The sequence below is a fragment of the Harpegnathos saltator genome, unplaced genomic scaffold (assembly GCF_003227715.2).
Source record: "Harpegnathos saltator strain DR-91 unplaced genomic scaffold, Hsal_v8.6 scaffold25, whole genome shotgun sequence".
NCBI lineage: Eukaryota > Metazoa > Arthropoda > Insecta > Hymenoptera > Formicidae > Harpegnathos > Harpegnathos saltator.
The window spans coordinates 1,287,201-1,299,341 of record NW_020230039.1 but is presented as its reverse complement, the minus strand read 5'-3'; the positions used below and the strand labels follow the sequence as shown (position 1 = coordinate 1,299,341).

Below are 12,141 nucleotides of genomic sequence, written 5' to 3'. Positions count from 1 at the left end.
ATAATGTTATGTCCTGGAGGAGGAACGCAACTAGACGCTTGCTTTCGCAAGCTCCGACGTACTCGCAAGTCTGCGGTGCAAATCAAGGATCGGAATGATTCCTTTATCTGGCGCGGACGTACGTCGGTGGTCCTTTATTTAGGTCAAGGAACTGAATCCTTTTACCTAGGCTAGGGCCGTGAGCGACGGTCGAGGGAAGGGAGAATTTTTTGGTTGAGAATAATTATTTGGAAAACGTGATTGGCTTACAATTACAAACAACTTGGTTTATTAGTAATTAGACGGATGTTCACAATGAAATAAAATTTATAGTCTTTTATAATGTGTACGTATACATGTGTAGTTAACAATCACGCTCAGAACAATGATTCTTGATTACTCAGAACAATATTCAGAACAAAATGATAGAGAAAGGTCTAGTGACGGAGAGGCACGAGGTGAGGGGGAAGATCGCGATGAGGATACTTCTGAGGGAGAGGGAGAACGAATAGGTATGAGGCCCTGGAGTAAGGTCGCGTGGAAGCCTCGCGTGCCTCCTCGTAGAGGAGAAGTTAGAGGGGAAGATATCGGAGATGGGCTAATACAAGTACTAAAGAGGCGACCTCAAAATCCTCGCGGTTTGCACAGTTTTCCGTGGTGGTTATCTCTGACTGTGATTGACAAGGAGATGACGCAACCTGTTTCATCGATTTCAACACGAGTCATAGCACACTCAATAGCTATGATGCCGTGCATAAACGCCCTAACATAATATGCGTGAATGCGTCTTTGTTTATGAGTAATTTGCAGTTAAAGTTTGGCTCGCGGAGCCGTGCCACACATAGGGCGCAAGTTACGACACTCTTTCACGAAGCCGGCGTGGCTGAATAGACAGAGGCTCCCGCGCCGCGAACACTTTTGTATCGACGACGGCGTTCGAGTCCTGCCGACGACTGGTTCGTTTTTTTTCGTATGTAAAGACATGTAATAAATATTTTTATATTGTTCTTATGTATAATTCCTTTTTTTGTTTCTACGCTATTAATCAAGGCTAATTAGGAGAGTCAGGTCTTTCAAATATGAACACAACTTTTTTATTAATTACAATAAAATGTTTTTGTCCGTATCAAAACACATACACACATAAGACAAATATAAGGCACACAAATGAAAGTTATGTATTATAAAACGTGGTCATGCTGTCGCAACTCTGCGGATGAAATGCCGTATAAAAGCATGTAAAACATAATAGTTTTTTGCACCAACTGCACGTAATGAATGCATAATTTTTTGCACAAATATACTTTTGACTATGTATAGTTGGTGGAAAACATATTTGATTGACGTTGTAAAATACCTCGCGACTGTCAACAAGACTGGACGAAAATTGTATCAGGACATCTGCAAATATGAATTCAATATAATTGATATTGTATACAAGGTCAATAACAATACGTACAAATATATCTTTCCATTGCTCACACATTCAATATATTTCCTCGAAGATATTCTATTGCGTCCGTCAACTCTTCTTTCGTAATATCACATTTTGCTAGATTTTGCACATAGCTGATCGTTGCTTCATCTGCAAACGTGGTTTCCATTTTTAACACGAGTTTTTCACTGTTTACGTTACGAAGACTGCCCAGAGAATGAAGCGAGCACGTCACAAAACATAAGAATCCCTCTGCGAGAAGGGGAAAAGGAAGAGGGTTCCTTTCCACTTGTAACGGTTCTAACGACTCTCGAGTTTCTCTCACACAAAATAATCACTGTCTGGCCATTTCTTTCCCATACCATACGAAATATTTATGCGAAATAGATTTACACGAAAAAAACATTTTATTGTAATTAATAAAAAAGTTGTGTTCATATTTGAAAGACCTGACTCTCCTAATTAGCCTTGATTAATAGCGTAGAAACAAAAAAAGGAATTATACATAAGAACAATATAAAAATATTTATCACATGTCTTTACATACGAAGAAGAAAACGAAACCAGTCGTCGGCGGGACTCGAACGCCGTCGTCGGTGCAAAAGTGTTCGCGGCGCGGGAGCCTCTGTCTGCTCAGCCACGCCGGCTTCGTGAAAGACTATCGTAACTTGCGCCCTATGTGCGGCACGGCTCCGCGAGCCAAAGTTTAACTGCAAATTACTCGTAAACAAAGATGCATTCACGCATATTATGTTAGGGCGTTTATACATGGCATCATAGCTATCGAGTGTGCTATGACTCGTGTTGAAATCGATGAAACAGATTGCGTCATCTCCTTGTGAGAAGATTGAGCCACTGAAATCGGATTTAACAATTAAGGAGGGATGCCAAGGGGGATAGGGAAAAAAAGGAAAAAGGAAGGCAAAGAAAAGAGAGAAGAAAAGATAAAAAAATCAAAAGAAAGGGGTCACTCTGGCAAAAGAAAATATAATTTACTGCTGGTTCTATGATGCGAGTCGATAATGATAAAGTATAATTGCTGCGTGTCTGTGAGGATGGACCCAAGTTTGCGCCAAGAACAGGAAACTGGTCTTAGCAGGATCTTTTGCAATGTCTCAAGAACGCACGAGATTGTTGCACAGAAGAATCAACAGAAGAACTCCGATCTGCCTCACTAGTAGGCTTGGTTATTAAGAGACCCTGAAGGGGTGCTGGAGAGAAGACTCTGTCCTGGCTGCGGGTCAGTCGAGAGGAGAAATAGAAGTGGCATAGCTTTTTCATTTTACTAAAAACGTTACCTCGGTTGAGAGGGTGGGGTTTTGGAAGTTGCGACAGGCTCCAAAGTTTATGTCCAAATATGGGTATAGGATTTTGTTGCAGATTTTTCGGAGGTGGGGTTTTAGTGGGGTTCTTAGATAAATATGATAAAAGATCGGGTATCTATGGCAGTAAAAGACTTCAAGGTTCCGCTAGGGTTAGTCAGAGATTGTGCGCGATAAAAATTTATGAATAACGTGGGAAACGCATGAGTTTTCGAAGATCAAAGGTTAGTAATATCATATAACAGCATGAAAGATAGTCTGGTCGGTCCGTTTTCAAAGAAAATTGTTGCTCCGAACAGGAAGTTATTTAAGGTTATTTGGAGAGGAGATGTATGGCTAAAATAACTTAGTGGATCTTTTCCGACGGAAATAGAGGAAACTCCGGTGATTCAAGCAGAGAGAAAAAAGAGAAATCTGTGTGTGTGACGTCACTGTTCTCGGAGGGAATATGAACATTTGGTCGTATAATACAAAATGCAATCCGCCCTACTTGACAACGAATTCAAAGTACGCGGAGTCCGCAGGACGTAACAATAATATTTTATATCTTAAGCAGTATATGACTTAAATGTTTACATACTTATAAAGTGACTTACAAAGAAAAAGATTAAATTGATTATATGTCACTATTAAGGTTGAGCAACAAGTGCATACAAATAATCACGTTCAGCTTCTTTATTTGGTATACCCCCATAAGCCTCATCCTCAATTTCCATACCTTCATATATGAATTCATCTACATCATTTTCATCGACACCATTCAAACAGATATTATGCAATACTGTACAAGCAATTATAACAAAGGGAATCATGTCATCTCGATTCATATCGAGAAACTTTAGTCTACGAAATCTGCCTTTCAATAGTGCAAATGCACGTTCAATCACTGACCGTTTTGATGAAAGAATGGTGTTAAATCTCTTCTAGGCCTGAAAGGATATAAAGTATATAAATATTTCAATCAGTTTATTGCAAAAAAAGGTATAATATGTAACGAAATTATCTTACAGGCGTAAATTGACCACGATCAATGTATGGAGTAATACACCACGTTAAAACAGGGTAGCCTTATCACCAATAATAAACTCAGCATATGGGAAATAGGCCTGTTTATTCACTTGAATTTTATTCTATAGATCTGAATTTCTTAATACTTTCAGGTCTCCCACAGAACCTGCAAATCCTGCAAAACAGTCTATAAATTTCATGCTGGCATCACAGACTGTTTGTAAAATTATTGCGTATGACTTCTTATATGTTGTATAATATTGGGAGTCAACCTAGAAGAAAAGAATTAATACATGAAATTATTTTTTCCAGCTAACAGTTTACTGTCATAATTATAATGACATCTCAAAACTATTAATATCAAATATAACATTGATGTTACAATGTCAGCTAAAAAATGTGATACATTTTGTAATTATATATATATTTTTTTTAACGAGGAGAAAATCCGTCATGGATACCCCCCACCCTCGGGGAAGGGTGGAGGGTTATGCCGGACTCCTACCGGCTAAAACCTCCCCGGGTGGCGTTACGAAGGGACTTTCCTCGGGTCCCCGGAGCTATGTAACTGCTATCGGGGCCCCGAGTCCTGACAGAAACTGTCGTCTTTTCCCCAAGGGGCGGGGGGGAGGGGGGAAGCGAGCTGTAGCTCTTCTTCAACCACCGCTCCCCTTCCATCCCCTTACGCCCCGCCTATATATATGGCTAGGAAATGGGGAAGCCGGTAACGCCTGTGCTTCAACCTCCGTTCCCAGCCAGGCAGGGTGCCGCCAAGATACCGTTGCGTGGCTAGCTGACCCACCGAATCAGCCAGCCACCCTACATTGGGAGGGCTAGTTGGGACACCGGGAATCCCCGCCCGGCGGTTACGGGGGGAATAATCTTGTCTCCTAGCCGCCGGGCACATGTGCCTATAAAAAAGGCTGAGGAGGGGGTCGTAACCTCTCCCTTCTTACCCACTTAAATGTGGGTCTCGTGAGGCAGAGGAGGGAGGTGATTTTTGATGCCTGTCATCTCATTTTATCTCCCCCCTTACCTTCATCCAACCCCTGTCTTAGGGGTTGGCGGGCGACAGGGAGACGCCTGAGCGCCAGTCCCCGTCTATCCTTCCTCTTTCTTCAGCCTGTGATTGATCACAACCTGTCCTTTCCGCCGACAACTTCTGCCCGCCTTTTGCCTTACGGCCAGGCATCACGCGGGTGGGAAGGGCCCTCTTGCGGGGCAGTGAGTGGGGTAAGGATCGGGAAAGGGGAAGATGAGAAGGACGGGGTGGAAAGTTGGGTCGGAGGAATAGGGGGGAGTACGCGGACGACGTGGTGGGGGAGGTGGTGGTGGGGAGAGTGATCTCACCATGTCCCTTACAGCCTCCTCCTCCGAGGAGTCTATATCTCCCTTCCTACTGGGGGAGCGGCGCTCAGCGCGAAGGCGTTGCCGTCTTCGCTGCGCTCTCCCTCTTCCCTCCGCCTGACGGCAGATTTCTTCCGCCTCCTCCTTCTGTGAGACGGTTGTAAAAGCGTCCCATTTCCTCTCGCTCTCCAATATTGCGTTAACCACGCTGGGGAGCGAGAGGTCGGGACCCAACTCCCTGACCATGACCCCGCGCTCCACCGCCCAGGCCGGGCAGTCTTGTAAGATGTGCTGCGCGGAGTCACGGTCAGCTCCGCAGTGGTAGCATTGCGCTGTGCGCTCCTTGCCAATGCGATACAGGTACTCGCCAAAACAACCATGGCCTGTATGCACCTATGTCGCTCTGAATGTCAGGGTTCCTGTATCCTTGCCCACCCAATCGGTCAGGCAGGGCTGGACGGCCTCGACACTCCTTCTCCCATACCTGCCATTGCTCAGACGTCTATCCCAGCGTTGGAGGAGGAGCTGCCAAGCCTGGTGCTTAGCCTTCTTCAGCGCCCCGGCGAGCGATTCGCCAGCCCTGATGTTCCTCCGGAGCTCCCCTTTCTTTCTGTACATGGATCTGTACATCAACGCGAGGAGCTCCAGAGGGGGCATACCCGCCAGGGCCGTCGCCGCCACGTGGGACACCGTCCGGTACGCCCTTATGACCCTGACCGCCACCGTTCTCTGCACCCTGCGCAGAATGGTCTGCAACTGACGGCTAGCGGCCAGGGTCTCTGCCCAGATGGGCGCCTCGTATAGAGCGACCGAGTTGATTATGCCCGCGTGGAGACGATGCACCTTCATATCGGGCCCATCGATATTGGGCATCAACTTGCACAAGTTAGCCGAGATGACCTTTAATCGGGGGGCCAGGCGGCTGAAGTGCTCCTTGAAGCACCAGGTGCCGTCCAGTCCGAGGCCCAAGTATCTCATATGGGCCTCTACAGGAACCCTGACCCTGCCTATCTGCAGGTGGGCCTGGCATGGCTTCATGCCTTTCCAGTGGAAGAATATGGCCTCTGTCTTCCTCTCCGCCACCGCCAGGCCCACCTCGCTGATGGAACGCACGACACAGTGCACCGCGAGGTTTGCGAATTGTTATACAGAGTCATCGAAAAGTATTGGACCCCCCTAATATCGTCAGTTCGAATGCATTTTGGAAAAAATATCCAATAGCAAAGTTGTATGGTTTCAAGCGGGGAGTAAGATGATGACCCTGACTTTGACCTTGACCATGTCCTTCAAAGTCATTTCAAGGTCAATCTTATTTTTTCTAATGGAACTCCCAACATTTTATTGCATATTCTTATAGCTTATCTCGTGAGCTTTCCAAAACACTATAATAAAATACTTTTTCATTAAGTACTTTTTGAGTTATAAAGGTTTGAAGTTAACAATTTTTTGACACAAAATGTAAAATATCTTGTAAAATATTATTTAGTTTTCAGTAATCATAACCTTAATACTTTTGTGCGCGAAATAGTGAGACCAATTAATTGGTTTAAAGAAAATACATTAATCGAAAAGTATCGGCTCCCCCTAATATTTTCAGTAAGAATGCATTTTGGAAAAATGTCCAATAGCAAAGTTGTACGGCTTCAAGCGGTTATGCTAGTAGGCTATGGCGGAAAACTGCCCGAAGGTGATCGCAAGAAGCTGCTCGAATGCGTGATGTCCGAAGGCGTTAGTGGGAATTTGCCCGAAAGCGTTGGCGGGGCCGATCTTTATTGTCTCGCTCTCGCAGGCACCAATAGTAATACAAGCTCTTGAGCAAACAATGCGGATCACTGATTTGAATCTTTGATGCAGTGCTGTCTTCTTCTTAGCGAGCAGCAGTCACCTCGTGGACGAAAACGAACAGCCCCAAAAATTGTTTCTGTAACAAAAGAAGCCATTGCGCTTCAATTGATTGTCCCAAACATCTTCATTTTGTTTCCAATAGCCCAGAATATTTCGTAAATATTATTAATTGATCTATTAGATTTTCAGTTGCTCAACGAGCTTTTTGCTAGTGCTGGTTGAAATAAACAAATCGATAGTTGGACCAACACTTAATAATTAGTATTTTTCCCTACTTAATTATTTAGATCAGTTTCCTATCACTTACCTGATTAATTCTTCTTTGCTCTAATTAAGAATGGCGGAGCTTTCTGAAAGAGATCGAATAACACTGTTAATGATGCGAGGATTGGGAGATCAACAAAGTGGATATGAAACAGTAACGCGATTATTTAATGAAAATTGTCGGAATGAAAATAATAGGATCTCCAAAAGTACTATAATCCGTACTATTCAAAGTTTCGAGGACATTGGTAGCGTTAAAAGCCGCCCAAGATCTGGTAGACGTAAAACAGCAACAAATAATGATAAGGCATTAGATGTTTTACAGTCTTTCGTTGAAAGTCCCCACATTTCCATCAATCGCATTGCACAAGAACACGAAATCGGTCATGCATCTGTCAGTAAAATTCTGAAATTGAATAAATGACATCCATACAAACTCCATTTGGTCCAAGAGTTGTCCGAAGACGATTTTGATAGACGCATCGAACTTTGTGATCTTATGATGGAGATGATTGTCGACGATCCTCTATTACTTAATAATATTGTTTTCTCTGATGAAGCAACATTTGAACTGACTGGAAATGTAAATAGACACAATTGTAGATACTGGAGTGACGTTTATCCTCACTGGAAAAGAGACAATCATACCTAATATCCACAAAAAGTTAACGTATGGGCTAGTATTCTTAATGGTAGACCAGTTGGCCCTTTCTTTATTGAAGGCAATTTGACAGCACAAGTATACACATTCATGCTTCGCGAACAAATTGTTCCAGCTATTCGAGACATAGCTGGTGGAAATATGGATGAAATTTATTTCCAACAGGATAGAGCTCCACCTCATTATGGTGTCATTGTCCGTCAATATTTGAATGAGGTCTTTCAGGACAGGTGGATAGGGCGAAGGGGTCATATTGAGTGGCCACCTCGGTCTCCGGACTTGACCCCACTTGACTTTTTTTGTAGGGTTACTTGAAAAGTAAAGTTTATGCCACCAAGTCTCAAGATTTAGATGATTTAAGAGGGAGAATAACTCGAGAGATAGAATTAATACCGCCGGAAACGGCTTCCGGAATGCGGTTTCAGCTGTTTATAACAGATTGGCACATTGCCAGGCTGTTGAAGGGCAACAATTTGAATATTTGTTGTAAATTGTTTGGTACAATTGAATATTTTGCCCAAGCTGACCAATTGGAATGAAATTCGCCTTAACTAGTCGGAATTACACACCACTCTTGCCTTAACTGGCCGGAATCACACACCACTCTTGCTTTAACTGGTCGGAATCACACACCACACTTGCCTTAACTGGCCGGAATCACACACCACTCTTGCCTTAACTCGTGGGAATCACACACCACTTTTGCCTTAACTGATCGGAATCACATACCACTCTTGCCTTAACTGGTCGGAATCACACACCACTCTTGCCTTAACTGATCGGAATCATACACCACTCTTGCCTTAACTGGCCGGAATCACACACCACTTAACAAATTGTTAACTTCAAACCTTTATAACTCAAAAAGTACTGAATGAAAAAGTGTTTTATTGTAGTGTTTTGGGAAGCTCTCGAGATAAGCTATAAGAATATGCAATAAAATCTTGGGAGTTCCATTTAAAAAAATAAGGTTGACCTTGAAATGACCTTGAAGGACATGGTCAAGGTCAAAGTCAAGGTCATCACCTTACTCCCCGCTAGAAACTATACAACTTTGCTACTGGACATTTTCTCTAAAATGCATTCTAACTGAAGATATTAGGGGGGTCCGATACTTTTCGATGACCCTGTATATATATATTTTTTTTCTTGTCGAGGAGGAAATTCATCATGGATACCCTGACCCTCGGGGAAGGGCCAGGGTTATGCTGGACTTCTACCGACTAAAATCTCCCCGGGTGGCGCTGCGAAGGGCTTTGGATCGGGGCCCCGGTGCCTACATAACTACTGCTATCGGGGCCCCGAGTCCGGATAGATACATCGTCTGTCCCCGAGGGGTGGAGCGGGGAGGGGGGAGGCGAAGCCTAGGCAAGCCCAGGCTCTCCTCGACCACCGCTCCCCAGGGAGGAAGGGGGAGGCGAGCCAAAGCTCATCTCGACCAACCGTTCCTCCCTTTCCACCCCTCACGCCCCACCTCTGTGGCTGGGAAGGGGAGAGCCATCCTCCAAAGAGGTCCGCTCAACCACCGTTTCCAACCAGGCGGGGCGCCGCCTATATATACCGTTGTGTGGCTGACTGACCCACCGTATCAGCCAGCCACCCTACTTTGGGAGGGCTGGTTGGGACATCGGGAGTCCCCGCCCGGTGTCCCACCCTCCCGCCTGGCGGTTACGGGGGGAAAAAATCTTATCCCCTAGCCGCCGGGCATTTGCACGCTTACAATTTTCTGTAGGCGAGGGGGGGGGCTAATCCCCCTCCCTTCCTACCCACACATTAGTGTGGACTCTGTATATCACGTAACATATACCTGCAGATACATATACGTACATAACATGTATCTGCTACATAACGTATCATATGTTTGAGCTGATATTGTAACATTCATTTTTTATTTTTTTTTTCATTTTTCATCATTATTGATACGAGGGTAGTTTGATAAGTCAGTGACTTTTTTAATAAAAGATATTTTTTTCGGCAAATAAACGTTTTATTTCTCAACGTAGTTTCCTTTTAGCTCGATACATTTAGTCCACCGTTTTTCCAATTTTTTTATTCCTTCCAAATAATAGGTTTTCTCAAGGCCCTCAAAATAGGCGTTTGTTTCAGTGATGACCTCTTCATTCGACCCAAATCTCTTACCGCCATTTCTTCAGGTTTGGAAACAGCAAATAATCGCAGGGGGCTAAATCTGGTGAATATGCTGCATGGGGTAGCAGTTCGTAGCCCAATTTATGGATTTTTGCCATGGTGACTACACACGTGTGCACCCGTGCATTGTCCTGATGGAACAGCACTTTTTTCTTCGCCAAATGCGGTCGTTTTTGCCTCAAATCAATATCGAATCTGTCCAAAAGCTCTGAATAATATTCGCCGGTGATCGTTTTACCCTTTTCAAGGTAATCGATGTGAATAATACCGCGTGCATCCCAAAAAAACTGTGGCCATGACCTTGTTGGCCGACAGACCCACCTTGGCCTTTTTTGGTGCACGTTTACCCGAAGAAACCCATTGTCTTGATTGTTCCTTGGTCTCTGGTGTGGTGTGATGGATCCATGTTTCGTCTACGGTAACGAAACGGCGCAAAAACTCGTTCGGATTGAACATCGCCAAACACTCCTTTGAAATGATCACACACGGTTGCACTTATGGTCGAGTGTGAGCAATCGCGGCACCCATCGCGCGGATAGCTTTTTCATGTCCAAATATTCATGTAAAATGTGATGTACTCGCTCAGTTGATATGCCTACAGCCTCAGCCACTTCACGCACTTTTATTCTCCGATCGTCCAATATCATTCTATGGATTTTATCGACGATTTCTGGCGTGACGACCTCTTTTGGGCGACCTGAACGTTCGGCGTCACTTGTGCTGGTACGAGCACAACGGAACTCAGTAAACCACTTCTTAACCATTGAAATTGATGGTGCAGAGTCCCCATAGTATTTATCAACCTTTGCCTTGGTTTCGGTGACGGTTTTTTTACGCAAAAAATAATGCTTAATCAGCACACGAAATTCACTTTTTTCCATTTTCGTTAAAATTCACGAGGTTGTCTGCTTTCAATGACTGTCAAACACTAACTAAATGGCGCAGCTTGCCCAAACTTGTACAGTAGTCTATTAATAGATGGCAGTTGACGGGAGCAGTGCTACATTTAAAGTTACTGCGCGGAAAATTCAAAAAGTCACTGACTTATCAAACTGCCCTCGTATTATTGATATTTATAGTTTACTGGAACTATACATAAATTGTGTAGTTACACACTTTAGGAGCTTTTATAAATATATGTGTGCATCTATGGCACAAATTATACCTCGTGATAACGAGTTCCTATTGAAATTTACTTTTACTCCATCAAGTTCATCCCCTCTTGGCCAAGAAATAACTTGACTTACTATGTCGTCTAAATATTCGATTATTCTCATAAAACTATTGTTCAAAGAACTCTTAGCAAGACCGAATCTATCACCTACAGTGATACCTACGGTGATAGAACTGAAATAAAAAAATCTGTATTAATTAAATCATCACATACATTTCCTTATTTTATAAGAGCAAATACTTACCGATATGAGTCGGGCGTCGCCAATAACCACAATGATTCTAATAATTGTTTTCTTATTGGTACAACATTTTACTTTTAGACATCGAGAGCACAGGACCAAGTCTTGTTTCCAAATTTTCATATGTTCTTGGAGTCATATGAAAATGCCGTCGAAATTGCTCATTATTAAATCTTGATATAATTGCTTCAACATAATTGTCAACTCTTGCAGGCTTTTGTTGACACCCACATAACTGAATTCGTCTTCTTATATTGATATTTTGTTCGTCTAAGTCTGTATCATCACTGCTTTCACTATCCGTATCAGAAAATATATGAGAATGAAAAAAATTGTTACTAACAGTGATTGCAGTAAGTACTACTCGTTTATACTGATTCATATTTATATCAAAGACTCGATTGGATATTAAATATTCTCTTTTCTGCAAGAATGTTAGTCGCAAGGTCTGACTTTCTACCGGATTCGCAATCAGATTTAGGGCCGGTTTTTCTAACCTCTTAGTAAGTTTACTAATAATTAAATCATATTTCTTTGTCTAATTCGAAAGAAAAACAAAGACAAACATATGATTTAACTGTTAATTAACTTACAAGAGGTTGGAAAAACCGGCTCTTAGAAATGAAAAACATAAATATTTTCAATTTACCCGCCGAATAACCAAGTATGCGTTCAGATTCTATAATACTCTAGGTGACATTTCGTCAAGCTCCACCC

The 12,141-nt window shown here is 43.1% G+C and overlaps 1 pseudogene; it reads right to left on the bottom strand.

Annotated features, from left to right (window-relative positions):
• Window positions 1–3,365: 3,365 nt before the first annotated feature.
• On the bottom strand, window positions 3,366–11,806 carry LOC109504395 (uncharacterized; annotated as a pseudogene).
• Between the last annotated feature and the right edge of the window lie 335 nt (window positions 11,807–12,141).